Source organism: Saimiri boliviensis, chromosome 19 (assembly GCF_048565385.1).
Source record: "Saimiri boliviensis isolate mSaiBol1 chromosome 19, mSaiBol1.pri, whole genome shotgun sequence".
NCBI lineage: Eukaryota > Metazoa > Chordata > Mammalia > Primates > Cebidae > Saimiri > Saimiri boliviensis.
Genome location: NC_133467.1, coordinates 7,956,626 through 7,978,934, shown reverse-complemented (window position 1 = coordinate 7,978,934; position 22,309 = coordinate 7,956,626). Strand labels below are relative to the sequence as shown.

At 37.0% G+C, this 22,309-nt stretch overlaps 1 long non-coding RNA gene across 1 annotated transcript in view; it reads left to right on the top strand.

Annotated features, from left to right (window-relative positions):
- Positions 1–22,309, top strand: part of LOC141582137 (uncharacterized) — a 100,164-nt gene that overhangs the window by 5,600 nt on the left and 72,255 nt on the right. Inside the window, exon 2 of the long non-coding RNA XR_012514976.1 lies at positions 8,802–8,929. This is a non-coding gene — a long non-coding RNA (uncharacterized LOC141582137). The remainder of the gene's footprint in view (positions 1–8,801; positions 8,930–22,309) is intronic.

Here is a 22,309-nt window from a genome sequence, read left to right as displayed (position 1 = left end):
AAACACGTCACCTAGTAAAATAGCCTGATATGCAATACAATTTCCTAGAGTTAATTATCGGGTGTGCGTGTGTGTGTGTGTGTGTGTGTGTGTGTGTGTGTATGTGTATTATGTTTCTCTTCATGAATATATAATATACCTACTGTCTTGTAACTCATTCTTTTCATAGTATTAAATTGTAGTCTAACATCTTTATTACATTGTGATAGTACTAAAATAATGTGTTACTTTTTACTGGAATAAATATTTAGAAAATATATAAATAAGGCAAAATAAAAGTTGCTTATAACTAACTACTCACAATGATCACTGTTTATAATTTCATCCATGCAACACATTGTGAACTGCATTATGTGTCATATATTTTCCACTATGTCATTTTTCACATCTGCACAATATTCTTTCCTATGTATATTGAGTGATTTTAAAAATCAACTTGATTATTAAATACTAGTTTCCAGTGATCTTCTCTTACAATTCTGCAATTTGCCTCACTGAAGGACATTTTTGTTTCACATTCCTTGTTTTTTACTTAGGTTAAATTCCCATCTTGAATTGAATTTCTGGGCAAAGGTATGTGCTGCCACATTGTCTTCCAGAAAGCGATACTTCCATTTACATGTCACTCAGGTATATGTGAGTGACCATTTACATGAGATCTTGATATTACAGAGTTTTTCATGTTTTTATTTTTAGTTTTTCCAAATTGGTAAGCATTATAGGCTGTCATATCATTTTTTTAACTTCATATTTCCTGAAAATAATAATGAAGTTAAACTTTCCTGAAGGACAGCTTTCCTAGTTTGCTATAAATTTGCCTTTTATATTTCTTTGTGGTGATTTTTGATATGCAAACATTTTATTTAACCACGTATGGATTTATTGTTACATATAAGCGTGGTGTTCTGTACCTGAGTCCAGAAAAACATTTACTATATTTCCTTTTAATTACGTTTTTAATATTTAGATATTTACCAAATTTAGAAGTGAATTGAGTGTTTGATATGAGGTAAGAAGATTTTGCTCTTCTCAGAATGATCCAAACTGCATTTTTCTTTTTCTTTTCTTTCTTTTTTTTTTTTTGAGACAGAGTCTCAATCTGTTGTCAGGCTGGAGTGCAGTGATGTGATCTCGACTCATTGCAACCTCTGCCTCAAGCGATCCTCCTGCTTCAGCCTCCCAAGTAGTTGGGACTACAGGCGTATGCCACCATGCTCAACTAATATTTTATATTTTTAGTAGAGATGGTGTTTCACCATGTTGGCCAGGGTGATCTTGATCTCTTGACCTCATGATCTGCCCACCTCAGACTCCCAAAGTGCTGGCATTCCAGGTATGAGCCACTGTGCCTGGCCTTCAAACTGCACTTTTTCTTAACTAATCTGTTACTAGTCACAGATTTGAAGTTTATTTTGTAGAATACTTACAGGCACACAAAATACTTCTTTTAGGTTAACATAGCTTTATTCATTTTCCCCTTTATATTTTACTTATTTAACTTATTTCAGCTTTCTTCATTTGATCCCTGGCTGGATTTATTTTTTCCTATCTAGGATATAGCTGCATTCCTTTTTAGGCATTTATATAGGGAAATCTTACTTCTCCTGCCCTCCTGTCCACCCTTTATCTTACCCGTAAGCTGTATTGTTTGGCTCCAAAATTTGAAGATATTGTGATTTTCTACCAAGGTAATCTAATGAGAATGCTTGCCTTCTGTGTGACTGTTATTTCAACATCTCCTTAAGCTCTTATCTTTCCCTGCATTGGCCAGACATGATTTTTCTAAAATTCATTTTCAGTTGCATCACTGACCCACTTTCCTTGTAACCCTGAAATATCACGTTGGCTTCTGTGCATCTCAGATTTTTGTTTAGTTTTGGCGTTGATCTTACCTTGCGCATCTTTTCTCTGCCTACACTGAGTGTCACCTTCACTGTCTTTGGGTCCAGTGCACTGTGTACCAACCATCTCGGGGACTCACGCATATTCAAGCTCCTGCCTTGTCCATATTGCATGTGTTATAATCTCTTTCCTGACTTTATATGTAATGTAACTTCTTTGACATGTGCTTCATAGTAACTCAGTTCTCATTTGAGGCAGTATGAGTGCCATATTTTTGTCAGCAGATGATTTATTCCCTTTGTATCTCATCTGTTATTTAAGTCTTTTACTTAAATGTACCCCAAGGTTATCACTGATCCTGTTTATGTATCTCAGATGCTCTGCTTCTGTATGTATCATTATGTATCCTGATTATGTATCTCAGTTTCTACCTCACTTAAATCAGTAGTCTTGTTTCTTTGTCCTGTGTAGCTCACCAGTTTTCAGATACTTTTTTATTTCTTCAAGTGCGTCTGCTTTTACGTTTTTATACTTTTGAGATAATTTTTTTGTTCTTTACACAGTTGCTTACTTTTCATCTCCCCTTCAGCAAATGATTTGTTTTTGCCTTTACTTTCTTGTTATTTTTTCTTTTCATTTACTTGTTTTTCTGTATTATGAACTCTCATATTTCACATCTCAATTTCTCCGTATTCAGTGCCTCTTGTCACTTTTGTATCTGAGGAGCATTATTTTATTCCATAATCCTTCACATGTTGTTACGGCTAAGTTAAATAATCTTCATAGTAACAAATGATTCACTTTTCCTTTTAGAACCACAGTAAATACTTTATAAACAGTTTTTAAAGTGATAGTCTGCTCTTCTATTTATATCCCATATTCTTTTAGTTTGCTTTAATTTTAATTTTATGAGTCTTTCATCTTTTGCCTTCCCTTATTATTTATGGATTCTGTATTTTCTTCTTTTAAATGCTTGAAACATACTTGTTATCCAATAGATTCTAAATACATTATTTTCTTAAATACTGAGTTACCTTGGTGATTAAAAAGGAATCATTTAGTCAATGATTGTTAAAAAGTTGCTTACTGATCTATATACCAAGAACTCAAAGGATACAGAGTAAGTGGTGGGGGAAAACCAGTAAGGGCTAGGTCATCCAGGGAAGACTAGAAGGACTAAACATTTTAGCAAACCTTGAAGGATTCATAGGGTTTGGACCCTGAAAAAGATGAGAAAATAGCAAGCACTACAGTCTTACGGTTCAGACAGAACAATTCCGCTTTAGAGACAGAACAGACCAAACTGTAGCAATTCAAAGGCAGTCAGACATTAACAATCACCAGCATATCAAGTTTCATTTGTTTTCAGTTGGGAGATAGAAAAAAAAGGTAGATGAGAAATGAACTGAAAAACGATCGTTAGAACTCTCCATGAGCAGAGTTCCTTTAAAGGATTGTAGTAATATGTCCCAAATGCTTAAAGAGCTACAACCTCCCTTTCTGTTATCACCATTTTTCTTAATTTATAAATTGTTGTTGCCTTATTTCCACTTTTTAATCTATTATTTTCAAGCCATCCCTGATCAATCAGTAAGTCAATGAATAGAATTCAGTAATATATACATGGTATTTTAGATATAAGAATGACTACTTTCAAGGAGATTTTAACCTCATGTAGCAGCAAGTAATTGCACCTCTAATTTTCAGTAGGTAAAGAGTATTAAGTAAAGTGATGAAATAGAGGGAAGCTGTAAAGCTGCAGGAATCTAATAAATATAAAAATAAGTGATGATAGAATTAGTAATTTTAAAGATACAGAAATTGAGCTGGACCTTGAAGGGTACGGATCAATAAGATAGAAGAGTTCTTAGCTCTTGAAGTCAGTGATTAGGATGATGTTCTTTTTTAAGTGATCGTCAGATATTGGGTCTGTACTACATGCCAGGCTAAAGACTTTTACACACTGAGATATAATGGTGAATAAGACAGTCACTATTTGCTCAAATGGGGTTTACATGCCTTGGGGAGAGCCACTCAATAAAGAAACAAACTGGTAAACAAATAAGTTGATATTACATAGTGGAAGGTTTATAAAGAAACTAGTGTGATGTGGCAGAGAGAGGAGACTGGAAAAGGAGTCTAATTAGTTTGGGTAGTCAATAGCTGCCTCTTAATGTGAAGTCAGTCACATAATGATGTGGGGCAGTATACTCCAAACAAAGGGAGAAGCATATTGGTAGAGCTTAGGGCAGAAATGAGAGTGATAGGAAATGAAATCTGATAGGTAGATTTGGGTAAACCATGCAGAGCCTTGCTGGCCATGATGAGGTGCTTTTTCGTAATTGGGTATGTTTCTTTGTGAAGTGTTTGTTCAAACTTTTTGCCTTTTTTTTTTTTTTTTTAATGTGATATTTTAAATAATTATCCTGTTTGAGGTTCAGGTCACTTCTTAAATCTGAAGCTGGATATCTTTTACTAGTTTTATAAAATTTTATCAGGCAAAGTTTCTTTGAATATTGCTTCTTTCTAATTAATTTTCCTCTGTCCTTCTGGAACTATGAGTACATCTATGTTAGACCTATTCACTCTGTCCCCATGTGTATCTTAAAACCGTTTTCTATGTTTTCTACCCTCTTATCTTTTGTACTTTAGTTTTTTTCTATCAAATTTTAAATTCATTTTATTAGTCCTGTGTCCTTCCTGCTATTTTATTTACTGCATTTTTTATTTGTGTGATTTTTCTCATTTGATTATTTTTCTAATGGATTTAGTTCTCCATTGAACTGCTCTAATTTTTTCTCAATTTTCTTGAATCATATTAAATAGCAACTTTAATATATATTTGCTTAAATATATGTAGTTATTTAAAAGTCTATGCATGTTTTCTGTTTATTTTTCTAACTTATAGTCATTTAGTCTACTTCTTGGTATGCTTGGTCATTTTTTATTGAATAGTGGACATGATGTGTTGACAATTTAAAAATCTCCGGGTAACACTTTAATCCATTGAAGAGCATTTAATTTTATTTTATTCAAGTGAAGAGAAGGCAATCCGACCATCTTTAGCCAAGTCAAGTCCCTTTTTAGCTTGCCCTATTTTTAGAGTTTAGCCCTTTAAGGATTTTCACTGAATGTCTGGGCTGCCTACTAAAGCCCCTTTCATGAGCCCCTTTCCAGCACTGAGAAATTGCTGATATTGTTTGGTTTTTAGTCTCTTACAGTTGTTTGCTGCTTGATTTTTTTTTTTTTCTTTTGGAAACTGTCCTTCTGTATGTGAAATTTAAAAACCAACAAATGCTTCTAAGCGCATTTTCATATAGATTGTTTGTCTCACTTATTTGTGGTTCTCTTTTTTCAGCACGTTGAGTTCTCAATACCTATTTTTTTTTTTTTTTTTTTTTTTCTGGTATGTCCCTGTGACTAGCACTTCAAAGTAACAAATGTTTCTGAAGCTCTGACTCACAGTGGAATTTTGACTGTCTTTGCCGCTCTTTGAGTCTTCAAAGAGCTGTTTCGTTGTTTTGTTTTGTTCTGAAGGGTGTGTTAGTCTAGTAGTAGCTGCTTCACCATACCTAGAAGCAAAGACCCCCTCCCTTTTTATCTTTTAAAATAATAGTGTTATCTACACTACTTAGTATTCTACCACATTTGACATTGAACTCCTAAAGAACTTTGAGTACAGACATGTATCTATGTGACCAAGAGAGCTCATAACACTGGACACTTACTTGGAGAACAGGAGAGGAATCTGGCCTAAACACTAACTCCTGCTTTTCCTCTTATACTGATAGGAAACTCATTTGGGTCAGTATTATGAAAGCCATTTGTTTACATATTAGTCACAAAATACGTAATTATTTAGGTTCATCATCAAAGCAGATAGTTGCACATTAAAACTATTGTTTAATGATAGGTGATGAACATATACATCCTTCTTCAAAGTTTTATTTTCTAGGATAGGATGATATAAATAGATTATCCAATTAATACTGGATGCCTGGAAATCCCAGGAAGCAACAGCATGAACAACGGCCTGGAAGAAGATACAGCTTTGTACATTTATAGAGTCCAAGAAGTCCAGTATATCTGAAGAGTAGAATGTTGAAAGAGGTAGCAGAAGCAATGAATAGAGTTCGGGGTTTTGTAAGCCAGTTTGAGGAGATTGGACTTTGACATCAAGCCAATGGGAAACCATTTAAATGTATTTAAACAAGATTTAAATTTTAAAATGATGACTGTGTTTCTATGTAATAAATGGAATAGAACAGGAAAGAAAAAAGGAGACAATTTAGGAGGCTATTAACAGCAGCTTGGTTTATGGTGACATCAGCATAGGTAGTAAAAAATGATCGTACTCAGAACCCACTTTGGAGGCATAAATGGCTTGGTAATTGGCAGTGTAGGTGAATGGGAGGGATGACACTCATATTGTGGCCTGGGCAATGGGGGATTGGTGGGGGAACTTGATCACTGAAACAGAAGATACTAAGGCAGAAGCATGTTTTCAAGAGACAATGATAAATTCAGTTTTCAGCAGGCTGGGTTTTCGTCACCTCTGAGATATTCAAGTCAGGATGTCCAGTAATCAATTAGGTGTATGTTTTTGTGGTTTGGAGAAAGACCTGGACTATGGATACATATTTAGGGTCATCTTCACAGAGATGTTAACTGAAGCCATAGAGGGAGAGAGGAGTGTTTTGGGCAGTGTAAAGGAATTAAGGTCGAGGAATAAGGAGAGACAAAACTCTAAGAAACGCCAACATTGCAGGCATGATTGCTTTTTAAGGGCAAGAAGCAAAAAAGAGTAAGAAAGAGTGAGAGGCTGTCAAGACTGCAGCATGATGGACTCTGAGAGCAGAGACTCTCAGGAAGAAGATGCTGTCTTGTTTCGAAAGCTGGAATGTGTCAAGAAGTGTCAAAAACTGTGAAAGGTTGATGATTGTACCTGCTTGCAAGTTAACAGATAAGTCAGCCAGAGTTTCAAGGATACTAACCACAGACATGAGATTCTGGAGCCAGAGCCAAAGAACTGTGTTATTTGTGGCTGAGCAGGTTCAAGTAGTACAGGGGCGGTAAAGTATGAGCCTAAGTGAGAGCTGCATTCACAGAGAGCTTGAATCACGGCTCTACAGCTGTGAGCTTAGGAAATCCTAGTCTTTTACATTTTTCTGCACGCAAAGATACCCATATTTGCCTGGGAGGGGACTGTCTTCATTATATGGGACAGTAAATAATGGATCCCCTGTCAAAGGAGTCCCTATGTTCCAGGAAGATTCCATGTACAAAAATCCTTGAAATTACATTCCAGAACAAAAGGCTATCAGTGCCTCTGCTTTCATGATGTGCAAAAACATGTGGAATCTCTGGAGAATTATCTCCCAAGGAAGGATAAAAATAATTACAGCACAAACTAATATCTTTTCAACATATATTTTGTGCTGTACACTGTACTAATTATCTTTTCTCTAATTTACATGTCAAAACAGCTCTATTAGATAAGTTCCTTTGTTATTTCCATTTTACGGATCAAATCAAATACTAAAAGATTAACAAATTAGCCCACAGTCACACAGCCACCAAGTGATGAAATCACAATCTGAACTCAGGTACTTTGACTTCTAATCTCTGTTATGTCCTGACTCATAGTTTAAACAAAAAGCATATAAAACATGTTCATTGGCTGCAGCAAAATAATGGTCATTGGTGACCACAATGAAAGTCAAGTCATTTCAGTGCAGTGACAGGAGCAGGATGGGGCTGGCGAGGTGGCTCAAGTCAGTAATCCCAGCACTTTGGGAGGCAGAGGAGGGTGGATCCCGAGGTCAGGAGTTCAAGACCAGTCTGACCAACATGGTGAAACCTCGTCTCTACTAAAAATACAAAAATTATCTGGGCATGGTGGCGTGTGCCTGTAATCCCAGCTACTCAGGAGGCTGAGGAGGAGAATTGTCAGAACCTGGGAGGCAGAGATTGCAGTGAGCCAAGATGGTGCCACTGCACTCCAGCCTGGGAGACAGAGTGAGACTTCATCTCAAAGAAAAAAAAAATATATAGGAGCAGGGTGAAGATTGGAGTAAATTGAAAAATGATTGGGAGCAGCATAAACTGAGATAGGGAACATAAAAAAACTCATTCAAAATCTTTGATTGTGTAGGTAAGGTAGCAACAAAAAAATCAAGAAATTATTTTTTTTAAAGAATTTGGAGATTTTTTTGTCTGCTTATAGTGGGAATGTCAATTAAGAAAGGAGAAAGGTAACAAAGGGTGCGGAAGAGGGTTATTGACAATACTGCAAGAGACAAGGCCGGAGAAAATGGAGTGGTGTGCACATGTGGGGAGAGAGCAGAGCCACCTCCTCCGTGATTACAGGCAGGTTTTGTCGCTGTGCAGGGAGGGATTAGGTAGCTCCTGTTTTGTGGCTTCTCTTTGATCTGTGAGGTGGAAGGTGAGATTTCCTGCTGAGGTTAAAATGCAGGTGACTGAAGGAAGTGGTCTAAATTTTAAGACCAGAGCAGCTTTCTGTGATGGACAGGGCAGCTGGACAAGGAGTTTAGTGTGAGTTTCTTTAGCAGTATTCAGGTGCTGATTTGCCAGGAGTGGAAGAATAGGGGAAATCAGGATATAGAAACATAGTTGATATGAATGGGCCATGAAATCAAAGCCAGGCAGGAAAAGAAGTGAAGAAAGAAGTGAAGGTAGTAGGAAGCTAGTAGATAAGAAAAAGGCCGAGTGTGACCCATAGACTCTATTTTTCACTTTTTAAACATTATTTATTTAGCATTATTTAAAATGGTGGGTGATATGGGAAGCCATCCCAGTGTGATCATGCAGTGGCGTAATCATGGCTCACTGCAGCCTTGTCCTCTTGGGCTCATGAGATCTTTCCACCTTAGCCTCCGGAGTAGCTGAGACTGCAGGCATGCGTAATCGCACCTAGCTAATGTTTGACTTTTTTACAGAGACAGGATCTTGTTGTGTTTCCTGACCTGATCTCAAACTTCTGGACACAAGCAATCATCTGCACTGGCCTCCCAAAGTGCTGGAATTACAGACATGAGCCACTGGACCAGCAGAACTCTAAATTCTGGTAAGACAAACACTGGTGTGGTGTCCTTTTTTTAAAACAATTAAATTATGTTTCATTTGGCATCAAATACTGTAATCTCTGTCTCTTTACATCACATCAAGAATCTGTGACCAGAGACATGAGAATTTGAGAATTAAGCTCCTGAATTTTTTTCACTGAACAGATGTTGACAGTGGGCAGTGCCTACCACAGGCAAAGATACAGTAGTAGCACATGAGGTTGTCAGGAAGAAAACCGCAGCCAGGACAGACCCCCTAAATTATAGGAAGCTCTCTGCTAAAGGAAGGAAGGTTTCCAAGAAAAAGAAAATATGTGTTCTTAGGGAGTATTAAAGCGTTAGTGTTGGAAAACTGTGAAGCACACCTGTTCTCAGGATTGGCCTGAAATCCAATGTTGATGTTGGTAAAGTTTCTGTGGAAATGAGGGTTGTTTTCCTTTGCCCTTACCCTCCTTGTCTGTGATTCTTTCCATGTGTTTGTAATTACCTTCCTTAGGTACCACCTTCTGCTAAAACTTGAGAGGATACTTGACAGGCTTTTCTATAGCATTTGATTATATCGTGAACACATCCTCTTGAAATTTGCTATTGTAATTTCCCTTACCTGCTGTTATTCTTCAGCATTTTGAATGGTTCTTTTTCAGTCTCCTCAATTACCTCCTCTTTCTCTGCTTACCGTGTGAGATTTGATGTGCCCATCTTAATCACTAGTAATTGCAGAAGATATTGCTAATTGTTTACTCATATCTATGGCGTTCTCTTATGCTAGTTACATATCTATTTTCCTCTTCCTCCTTAGTAAGGGAACTTCTGTGTTTATCTGGGTTCACTGTTCAACAGGCTTAAAAATTACTTGTCCTCTCTTGCAGCTAGATGTGACCATGTGGCGAGGGTAGCCAACTATCCTGATTTGCCTAAAAGTGAGAAGTTTTCTGGGATGCGAGACTTTCAGTAATGCAACTGGACAAATCCTTGGCAAACCTAAATGAATTGGTCACCTTATATGTCTTTTAAGCATGCCAGGTGCTTTTTCAGTGCAGGGCCATGGTGCATGCAGCTTCTTCTGTTTGGAACACCCTCTTCCCCTCTGTGATGAAATGCTGAAACAGAGGTTTCCAGACCTTCTTGGTTCATGACACCTTTAGTGACAGTGTCCAAAGGTGTTCATGCATATTAATGTACTAACAACCAGTTGCTATTTAAAAAGAAATATACTTATGTTAAAAAAATACTTTGTTTCCTTCTTAAATAATCACCATTACTTATCAATGGGATATGTTCTGTTGGGTGTAACAGAATTTCTTAAAGTTTAGCGTTGGATTGGACCTTCCCACCCTCATTTCTCATGCCACAATGATTTTTGCATGGTAACAGCTTTTTATCCAGAAACACAGAAAACACAGTTCTACAAAGATACTTTACAAACAAGCAAAAAATACTATAAACCAGTGTTAAAACTTTGAAATCCCTTGAGGTCGTAGTTCATAATGCTGCCTGATACTGCTCTCTTTGCCTAGCAGTTTAAAAGCATCTCATGATTCTCCAAAGAGCTTGCTCCAGTGCCCTGGAGTTCCTTGACACATAGTACAGGAACCATGATGCTAAAAGAATGGCACTGAAAATAGTGCCACGGGAATTTATTATTTCATTAAAACTGTATTGTCTCACAAAGAGCTCTACTGATTGTTATGTTCAACAAATGGTCATTGGTAAGTTACCGTGAGCTAAGAGTCTTTTTGTGTAAGATTCATCTTAGACTTTATTGTAAGTCTAAAACTTTCTGTGTTACATGGTATTGGAGTTTAAAGGATGGATTGTGTGTGTCAGATTAGTGAGGAAGGCTAGAATTAAGACTAAAAATAAAAACAAAAAAAATTCCTCCCTTATCTGACTATGTAGCATTGCAATAAATATTGAAGTGTACTACCTTGATTTCCCCCTCAAGTTAGAAACATGAATTCATCAGATGGTGGGAGTATTGGCTGCTGATAGATGGTGGGAACCGCACTTGGTCAAGATGAGCTGTTTTGTACAAAATTATGTTTTTTCTCTGAAGACAGCCTGTGTCTGAGGACTGTTCAACATGGCCGTACAAAGACCCAGTTTCCTTGCCTAAGTTGGAACATCTCTGAGGAGCCGTTGCTTCCCCACAGCTCCCCAAGGGACTGGTTTGCACCTCTGTCAAACTGTACACAGTTCAATCTTTTCCTCTGCCTCATCTTGCTTCCCTCGTTTACGCTCAGATTTTGGTCCTCAGTAAACTTGTTGCTCACAAATCTCCATCTTATGGTGGTATTAGAGTAAGACAAAACTTTTATCTAAGACAAAATCATATCGGCTGTCTTCTACTCAGTGTTATATCGCTTATAAACATACCCTGCTGAATTGTTTTTGGGTTGGTAATTTATTTGAGTTTATGCTGCTCTATTAAGAAGTCATTACACTGTATTAAGTACAAACTCTTAAGAACAATACATTGAACTGTGTCTTAATTCCCTGATAAAGTTTTCGTAAGTTTTCTTCATATTATAATAAGACAAAAATTGGAAAGAAAGAACATGACATTTAGCTTCTGACACACCTCCCCTTATCAATAAAATTAACACATACATTTCAAGATACGGGAAAATCATATTTCTAGGAATTGTGGTTCACATGTTTTCTATCTATACTTTTTTAACATTTAAGAATAATAATTGGGCCGGGCGCGGTGGCTCACGCCTGTAATCCCAGCACTTTGGGAGGCCGAGGCGGGTGGATTACGAGGTCAAGAGATCGAGATTATCCTGGTCAACATGGTGAAACCCCATCTCTACTAAAAAAAATACAAAACATTAGCTAGGCATAGTGGCGCGTGCCTGTAATCCCAGCTACTCGGGAGGCTGAGGCAGGAGAATTGTCTGAACCCAGGAGGCGGAGGTTGCGGTGAGCCGAGATCGCGCCATTGCACTCCAGCCTGGGTAACAAGAGCGAAACTCCGTCTCAAAAAAAAAAAAATTGTAAAGTTCTTGTTTCCAGTGAACAAATTGTCTTCACTGTATTTTATTGCATGCAAATACATTCATAAATAAGAATATGACAAGTTTTTCTTTCTCATTTTATTGCCTCTCCAGAGACACAAAACAGTGACTTTACTAAATTGATGCAACTCAGTCTTCTGAGAAGTTGAATATATATAAATTTAGGATTTAAAAATTTTGGCATATGGATTTTTTTAATGATGAAACCATCAGGAATGTAGTAAATAACAAAGGCTTCATGGTCTCAGTCACTGTTAAAAAAAAAGGGCCAACAAAAAGCTTGGTAGTGGCGTGCAACGTGGAGAAAGGCAGAAGGTTGGATTCAGCCTTGGGGCTACATGATTCAGGGTGGAGGGCATCAGTAATTAGTGGGGCATCCTCTGCCAATATTGGGGGGATCTTGAGTCATTTTGCAATAGTTCCAAGCACACATAACACAGTTTTTAGGTGTTAGTGCTCATACATGAGTCTGGCATTTTCAGGTGGGTTAATACTATGAGTAAAAAGGTAAAATGACCCGGTTCCACAAAACATTTTAAAATTATATCTCTGCTGTTTAGTTTTACAGTGCTTGTGGAAAGAGATAAATAAGTTGCTCCAGGCCGGGCACGGTGGCTCAAGCTTGTAATCCCAGCACTTTGGGAGGCCGAGGCGGGTGGATCACAAGGTCGAGAGATCGAGACCATCCTGGTCAACTTGGTGAAACCCCGTCTCTACTAAAAATACAAAAAATTAGCTGGGCATGGTGGCGTGTGCCTGTAATCCCAGCTACTCAGGAGGCTGAGGCAGGAGAATTGCCTGAACCCAGGAGGCGGAGGTTGCGGTGAGCCGAGATCGCGCCATTGCACTCCAGCCTGGGTAACAAGAGCGAAACTCCGTCTCAAAAAAAAAAAAACAAAAAAACAAAAACAAACAAACAAACAAAGAATAAGTTGCTCCAATCACTCAATCAAGGGTAAAAAATCGACAGTGTATCTGTTCCAATTTTATGTGCATTTGAGAAAGTTTTAGAAGAACCACATTCAAGATAATAGTTGAAAGATAACCATTACAAAAATGTAAACTCATGATTTATATTTGCCAAAAGATGGTGCTCATGTATCTGTTAGAATTATTTAGAGAGATGTAAAGAGAAAAAAAACAACATTCTTTTCATGAGTCTGAAGGTATGAAACCTGCGGCTGTGGAATCATGGCTATATACTTGCGTTTTACCATATTGCATTTGAAATGTAAACAACTTAATTTAAAAGATATGCTCCTGGAAATGTGTTATTAAGCAGTGGCCTATCACAAGAGAGTTAACATGCCAGATTAAGACCTGTAAGTAAGGGTAAGATTCTGCAGCCATTTTACTATCTTCCATTACAACAACAATGCTGGAATGAAAGTAACAGAAAGACAAAAAAGGAAATAGTAAAATGATACATCAAAGGCACATTTTACATGATAGTTTGAAACTCAGAATTTCTTTTTTATTTTTATTTATTTATTTTTTTTGAGACAGAGTTTCGCTCTTGTTACCCAGGCTGGAGTGCAATGGTGCGATCTCGGCTCACCGCAACCTCCGCCTCCTGGGTTCAGGCAATTCTCCTGCCTCAACCTCCTGAGTAGCTGGGATTACAGGCACGCGCCACCATGCCCAGCTAATTTTTTGTATTTTTAGTAGAGACGGGGTTTCACCATGTTGACCAGGATGGTCTCGATCTCTTGACCTTGCGATCCACCCGCCTCGACCTCCCAAAGTGCTGGGATTACAGGCTTGAGCCACCGCGCCCGGCCTCTTTTTTATTTATTCTTATTTTACTTTAAGTTCTTAGATACATGTGCTGAATTTGCAAGTTTATTACTAGGTATAATGTGCCATTGTGGTTTGCTGCACCTGTCAACCTGTCATCTAGGTTTTAAGCTCCACATGCATTAGGTATTTGTCGTAATGCTCTCCCTCTCCTTACCCCCAGCCCCCAACAGGCCTGATGTGTCATGTCCACCTTCCTATGTCCATGTGTTCTCATTGTTCAGCTCTCACTTATGAGTGAGAACATGTGATATTTGGTTTTCTGTTCTTGTGTTAGTTTACTGAGGGTGATGGTTTCCATCTTCATTCATGTCCCTACAAAGGACATGAACTCATTATTTTTTATGGCTGCATAGTATACCATGGTGTATGTATGTCACATTTTCTTTATGCAGTCTATCATTGATGGGCATTTGGGTTGGCGCCAAGTCTTTGCTATTGTAAATAGTGCTGCAGTAAACATACAAGTGCATATGTCTTTATAGTCGAAGGATGTATAATCTTTTGGGTATATACCCAGTAATGGGATTGCTGGGTCAAATGGTATTTCTGGTTTTAGACCCTTGAGGAATCACCACACTGTCTTCCACAATGGTTGAACTAATTTACACTCCTGCAACAATGTAAAAGTGTTCCTGTTTCTCCACATCCTGTCTCCAGCATCTGTTATTTCCTGACTTTTTAACGATCACCATTCTAAGTGGTGTGAGATGATATCTTGTAGTTTAGATTTACATTTCTATAATAACCAGTGATTATGAGCTTTTTATCAGGTTTGTTGGCTGCATAAATGTCTTCTTTTGAGAAGCATCTGTTGATATCCTTTGCCCACTTTTTGATCGGGTTTATTTTTTTCTTGTAAATTTGTTTAAATTTCTTGTAGATATTCCTTGTAAATATTAGACCTCTGTCAGAAAAATAGATTGCAAATATAGTCTCCCATTTTGTAGGCTGCCTGTTCACTCTGATGAGTTTCCTTTCACTGAGCAGAAGCTCTTTAGTTTAATTAAATCCCATTTGCCAATTTTGGCTTTTGTTGCCATTGCTTTTGGTGTTTTAGTCATGAAATCTTTGCCCATGCTTATGTTGTGAATGGTATTTCCTAGGTTTTCTTCTAGGGTTTTTATGGCTTTAGGTTTTACATTTAAATCTTTCCTCCAACTTGGGTTAATTTTTGTATAAGGTGTAAGTAAGGGGTCCAGTTTCTGTTTTCTGTATGTGGCTAGCCAGTTTTCCCAGAACTATTTATTAAATAAGGAATTCTTTTCCCATTGCTTATTTTTCTCGGGTTTGTCAAAGATCAGATGGTTATAGATGCGTGGTGTTATTTCTGAAGCCTCTGCTCTGTTCCATTGGCCTGTAGATCTGTTTTGGTATTAGTACCATGCTGTTTTGATTACTGCAGCCTTGTAGTGTAGTTTGAAGTCAGGTTGTGTGATGCCTCCGGGTTTGTTCTTTTTGCTTAAGATTGTCTTGTCTGTGTGGGCTCTTTTTGGGTCCATATGAAATTTAAAGTAGTTTCTTTCTAGTTCTGCAAAGAAAGAGGTAGCTTGATGGGAATAGCATTGAATCTGTAAATTACTTTGGGCAGTATGGCTATTTTCACTATATTGATTCTTCTTATCCATGAGCGTGGACTGTTTTTCCATTTGTTCGTGTCTTCTTTTATTTCCTTGAGCAGTAGTCTGTAGTTCTCCTTGAAGAGGTCCTTCATGTGCCTTGTAAGTTGTATTTTATTTCCTTCATAGCAATTGTGAATGGGAGTTCACTCATGATTTGGCTCTCTGCTTGTTTATTATTGGTGTATAGGGATGTGATTTTGCATATTGATTTTGTATCCTGAGACTTCACTGAAGTTATTTATCAGCTTAAGGAGTTTTTGGTCTGAGACAATGGGGTTTTCTAAATATGCAATCTTGTCATCTGCAAACAGAGACAATTTGACTTCCTCTTTTCCTATTTGAATACCCTTTATTTCTTTCTCTTGCCTGATTGCTCTGGTCAGAACTCCCAATACTATATTGAATGGGAGTGGTCAGAGAGATCTTTGTCTTGTGCCAGTTTTCAAAGGGAAAAAGGTTTTCGAGAGCTTCCAGCTTTTGCCCATTCAGTATGACATTGGCTATAAAACTCAGAATTTCATTGTTTTGCTAGGTAATCATGAAAATTGGGCCTTCTATGTCTGCATAAGGTATGTCACTTAACATCTCCACCAGCAATTATTGAGCATCTACTCTATACCAGGCACTGTGATAAATATTTTACATTCATGATTTTATTTTATCCTTACAATAGTTGTAGGAAGTATTGTTCTTATCAAATCCATGTCATAGAGAAGAGTGAAGCTAGTGATGACCTCATAGAGGTTAGTTATAGTAGTAACAGTTGGAACCAGTTGAACCAGTTCAACAGTTGAAGCTAAGCTGTCTAATTCCAATATTTGAACCTAAGCTATCTAATTCAGTCTTAACCACTTTGCTATAATACCAGCTCTGTAAATATTTTGTTTAAAATTTGAAACTCAGTTTATAGAATACATTATTTTTCTGATTGTCCATCCTGTATGTAGTTAATTACTTTTCATAAACACATTTGAAAGGGTAGCCTTTCAAATGTCCTAGAGTCCTACACCGTTGAACAGAATGCCAATAATGCCACCCACTAGGGGTGTCGTCTTGGACCGGTTTCTACATCTGCTTATTATAAGGACTGTTATAAGAAATAGAAATAATACATTTATAGTGTTTATACCCAGTAAGTACTCAGTATGTGGAAATAATTATTTTCAGAAAGGATCTAACAAAATTGTAATTTTTATTCCACAGGCAAACTCTAGGTTATCAGTAAGAAAAGAAAATTCTGTGCAGAAAATTACTAGAGCAAACATTCATCGTTTAAGTAAAATTAGAACATATATTTTTGTATAGATATGTTCAACCCACCCAAAATTCATTAATTATATAACTTCAGAGATATCTCTATAAAGATGATTTTAAGTTGCAAAACCATTCTTTACTAAAAAATTCATCAAATGATGAATTTTGAAGTTGCAATTTGCTTTAATGCATTCATAATGTAATACAAGTGAAATTTTTGTAAAGTAATGGCGTGAAATGAAAGTTAAAATGATTATTCCAAATCATCAAATCCTAGTATTTTCATTATCAAATCAAGATTATTTCCAACTTTATGGTATTAATTATTCTGCATATTTTTTTTACACATAAAGTTCTAGATTAGTTTATTTCCTGAGGCCAGTGACAAATCATATTTGAATCGAAATCTTACTGATTTTAAATAATTATCTTGGAAATGAGTACACAATAAACCTGTTAAGTGAAGGCTATACATACGATTGAGGTAGTCAGGTTGTTTTATATATTTTCTATTTTGAATAATATTAGATTTAATTTAAACCATATCAGTGTTCCTAAATACCTAATTATGGCTATTTCAAGTGAGATTTTTTTTCAAGTACAATTCAAATTTGAAAGTGCCGCAAAGTCATAACACAATCGAAGTTAAAAAAAATCTTGCGTCCCTTGGTGAAATTACTATAACATGTCACCTCCTGCATTTTATTACGTGGATTAGTCTTTAAAAATGAAGAACAGCTGGCTTTTGCCTGCTGCATAACATCTTCCCATCCTCTTCTTCAGGCTAAATAGCCCCAATTCCCTTAGCCTCTCATTCTAAATCCCATTTTCTAGCATTTAAATCACTCTTCTGATCAACCTGGCCCTTTTCAAATTTACTCACCTCTCTGTTATGCTAAGCAGTCATAATTCATTAACTGGTTTTCAATCAGTAATAAAGCAGCTGTCACTCACTCTGTTCCCTGCTGTATAGGAAATGGCCCAAAAGAAGAAAGGCCACTGACACATACAAACAGAGTTGTATCCACCTATGCTTGGGATGCACATGTTTGTTTATATTTTTATGTATCAACTTAAAGGTTTGTGTATCATGCACTGTATGTCAAGCCTATGCCACTCTTTAGCAGACTCTTATTAGCATCTACAATGTTCCTTGGCTGATGATGGTGGTATAGGAGTTAGCAATACAGACTTTTTCACCAGATGCTTATTTATAGTCCAGTATGGGAGTCATATGATAAGTGAATATAAATAAAATGTAATTATTATCAAAACAAAATACCACAAAAATAAAATACTAACAGTGTTAAAAAGAAAAATAAAGCACTTAAAAATAGATGCAAATTTAGGCGCAGGGGATGTAATGATAAATAAGTCAAGGTTATTTATGTTGGCTGGGAGATAAAGGTTGAATCTATAATAATAATAATGACACTGATTAATAAAAGCTAATGTTTACTGAGAGCTTACTAGGTAATCATGCATTATATCAACTGGCATATGCATTATCTCATTTGATTATCAGAAAATTTTTACATAGCAGGTATTATTGCTAGTCCAGTTTTTCTAATGCTAAGACTGAGGCTTAAACAATTTGGGTAACTTTCTAAAGTCATCCAATAATTAATTGGTAAGGCCTGAAGTAAAACCAGGTATTTATGACTCCAGAGTTTAATTCCTTATTCTCTATTTGGGCAATTAGGTTAATATATATTACATATTGTGTGTGTATACGTATATACACACATGTACATACATACAAATACATATTCAGGAACAAAGCCATGTTGAGATAGTTACTTGCTCCGGTTATACACATAATTTGGTCTTCTTAGGAAGGTTAATAATTTTGTATTGTGTCAAATTGATATTCTAAAGATATTAGCTTAACATTTATTTGTGGGAAAGTTAAATGCTATTAGGATAAGAGCGGGAAAGGAAATTCTCTGCTTTTTCTGTAATTCTGAGAAATGACATTCAACAAATCGAAAGCTTTGTCTTCCTATGGGAAAACCCACTCTTCCTGGAAGGATATTTTGTGATGTTTTTATGACTCAAGCATTTATTTGCGGTTCTCAACCCATAACTACATTCCCAGTAACTTTTCAAAATATTCCTTCAACACTGTTAGCACACTTCTGGGATTTTTAACAAGGCTTTCTTGTTCAGGAATCAGGTTAATATAACTATTTGTTTGTTTGTTTTTCTAACAGTATCTCTTGATATGGGCAATTTGAGTAGGTGTCTCTTCTGCTTAATCCAGAAACTTGAGAAACCAGTGTTGGGTTGCATCAGGTGCAAACTCGGGCAGAAACAAAGGGCCTAAAATCTTGAATTTGCTGAAGTCTTCTCTTTACATAGGGTATATCCATCCCATGACACAGGTTCTAATTCCCTGGAGAATTAAAAAGAAACATGGAGAAAAATTCAAGCTTTTGTATCTGGGCTGCCCAAGCTCTTATTTAGATTATACACACACTAATCATGAAATTATTCACAAGTGGATGTTTTTTTTGTCATGAAACTGTAGCATAAACATATGATCCAGTTAATTTATCACTCTAGTGTGTTTGACATAGAGCTATGTAAAGAAATATGTATTCTGGAGAACCATTCTAAGATAATTTCTCCCATTGGCCATTGATGATTGCATTTAAATAATGGAAAATGACAAGATTAAGTAAAAGACCAGAAGCTACCATCATCCCCTGCTTCCTAGTTCACCCTCAGAGGTCACTGACTCCATTCAACTTTCACTTTCTTTCTTTTGCCTGTTAGTTGTCTTCAGAAGAAACTGCTCTTTTTACGTAATGGCTGCTACAGCCTTCCCGCTCCCATCCAGACCCCTTTCTTCCCCATAACATCTCCTCAGCCATACACTTTCCTGCACACACTGAGAGATGAGCTTCATTTGAAAGAAAAGGTGGTGCTTCTCTTTGTCAGGATGGCTGTCAGTGAAAATGCTCTCCTCTCACTCTGCTCCTAATCTTGCTCCTCTTCCCAGGAACAGTGCCCCTCCTTGGACACTCTGCATTCATAAATTGGGCTTGGCTTATTTGAGATTAGTAACCCTCTTCTGGCTACATTTATGATATTCTGCTCTCTTTCTGTAGGAGACAGTCAGGCTCATTATGTTGAAATAATGTTTGCTGCTTAAAAGTTCTCACATAGAACCTTGAGCTCTTCAGGGAAAAGATACTGTATAAATCCAATAAAAAATGAATACATGCATAATAAAAGGTGGGTCAATGCTGAGTATAGTGAGAATTTTTTTCCTACTATGCAAGAGACATTGTAAATTACAATTTTTCAAAAGTGTGGTAGCTTATTAAAAGAAAGAAGATTATCAGATATTTCCCTTCTCTCCTGAGAATAAATGAAGAAGAAATAAGTTTAAATTGCAGAAGAAGGAATTTGGGTTAGATACAGTTTGTTTCTATGGGGCTGTTACATTTAAGCAGCTCTGGTCCGTATGCCAGGGTCATTAAAAATCAGCTGAAGAACAAATGGGCCTGCAAATAATGCATGATCCTAATTTCTACAAACTGATTTTCACGCTATGGAAACATTCTTCATTTGCTGTGTGACTTTGTCGATGGGGTAAACGTAACTGTCAGATTGAGAGTGTCATTCCCGACTGACGAGATGAGGTCACATTGTGCTACAGACACAAGCTTGGAAATCAGAAAACAAACAAACAAACAAACACAGGCCATGTATTCCAGATTTGTGAGCTTAGGCAACTTGTTTGTCCTCTCAATACCTCAGTTTTCTCAACTCCAAGCTGGAGAAATACCTCCCACCTATTAAGATTATTAAGCAATTTATCTGTAAAATGCCTGGCATAGTGGTCAACACATATCCAGCTCCCATATTTGAGGCTAGCATGTAAAAGGATATCTTCAATAAACAGTTCATAAAATGGTATGCAAATAGTCAGACTGGAAGATCCACTGGTCCAGGGCATCACAGTGACTACATGTGCTGGTAGCTGTGGAACTTCAGTTCCTAAAAATCTTTTCCTAGAGTTTGAATATAGATGAACTATCAACAGTATTTCTCAGGAGGATTTTATATTTTGATGCTACTGTGTGGCTTCCAGTTTCATATGTATCATCAATCATCCCTGGTTGAATTTAGATCCAATAAAAGTGAGATTTATGATTAAGCACATATCCAGATTTCCTTTCATAACATTCAAAATAAAGAAACAAAAAGGCACAAATACATCAAGGCAAAATAAGGACAAAGAGAGATGAGTTAACCAGAGAAGTCAACCTTCTAAAAACTGAAAAGCAGATGATGCATGCTGACAGAGTCGAGACATGAGAAATCTAACCTTATGTTGCTGGGGATAAGGCAGAAATTGGAAAAAAGCAAGTTTCCTTTGTTGAAGCAGAAAACTCCAGAAGACTCTTAAATCTGGGTGACCAGTTACCTGCAGAAGCAGGCGTACAAGTTGAGGCTGGAACTGGGTGCATGATATGTCTTTAAATTTCCAGGTCCCCTCCCTAGCTTCGCATAGTCAGCCGATTCTGTCTTCCCCACTGGCAGAAACCTGAAGTTTTACTGCCTAGAAAGGTAAAATCACAAGCGTGTTGCACTTGAGTCACTAGACCCATTAGTGGATGGAGGTGAGACTTGCTATTAAAAGCAACAGCTTTATTTTATTATATTCAATTGGAAAAGTATTTTATTAATTAGAGAAAATAAACATGGAGATTTACTCTGGCAGGCAACCCTAAGGTAATTTTTTCTTTCTTTTAGAATGATGAAAAAATCAGAAGTTGGAAGTACAAAAACACTGAATTTTCCATCTAAGGCCATTCCTTTGTTACTGTGAGCAAGAGCCCTGACATTAGTATTTTAACGAGCTCTTCGCAGGGTACTGAGGCATAACGTTTAAAGGGGGAATAGAACACCAGGAGCCAGTACTTCACTAAGCATCTTAGGACAACTCAGACAGGAGTAACTTGGGAGGATATCCCAGGATTCACAAGACTAGACAGGTGGTCTCTTAAATTCTACATTTGCCAGTAACCTTGCAGAATTTGAAAACCTTTTAGTAATTCTTCGGAAGTCTTATAATAACCTATGTCACCCAAGAAGATTTAGAGAAATGGTACATTGCTAACCAAGAATTATCATAAGGGATCTTCTCTTTTTATCTTCCTTTTTTTTAATGCTGAAATGTCCCTTCCAAAGATATTTTACAAACCTCAAGGCCACCTTTGTCATTTCTGCTACACTTCATTAATATAGTACATCCATCAGTTAGTTAATCAGTCAAAAAACATCATTAAATTCTTTCTCTTTGACAGGCTGTAATAGGTGTTGCTGACTAATATTTGATCCTTCTCCACTAAGAAATCAGAGTCTAGTGGAAGTAGACAGATAAGATAATGATTAAGAGAGTATGACATGTAGTGTGATAGAAATAGGCAGAAAAAAGCCAGGTGCGGTGACTCACACCTGTAATCCCAGAACTTTGGGAGCCCAAGGCCTGCACTCCAGCCTGGGCAAGAGAGTGAGATTCTGTCTCCAAAAACAAAACAAAACCAAACCACACGTGCCCATACACACACACACACACACACACACACACACACACACACGCAAACACACAAAATAGGCAGAAACGGTAGCTGAACCTCAACTTAAGAATTGGAATAGGTTTGCTGGGAGAAAA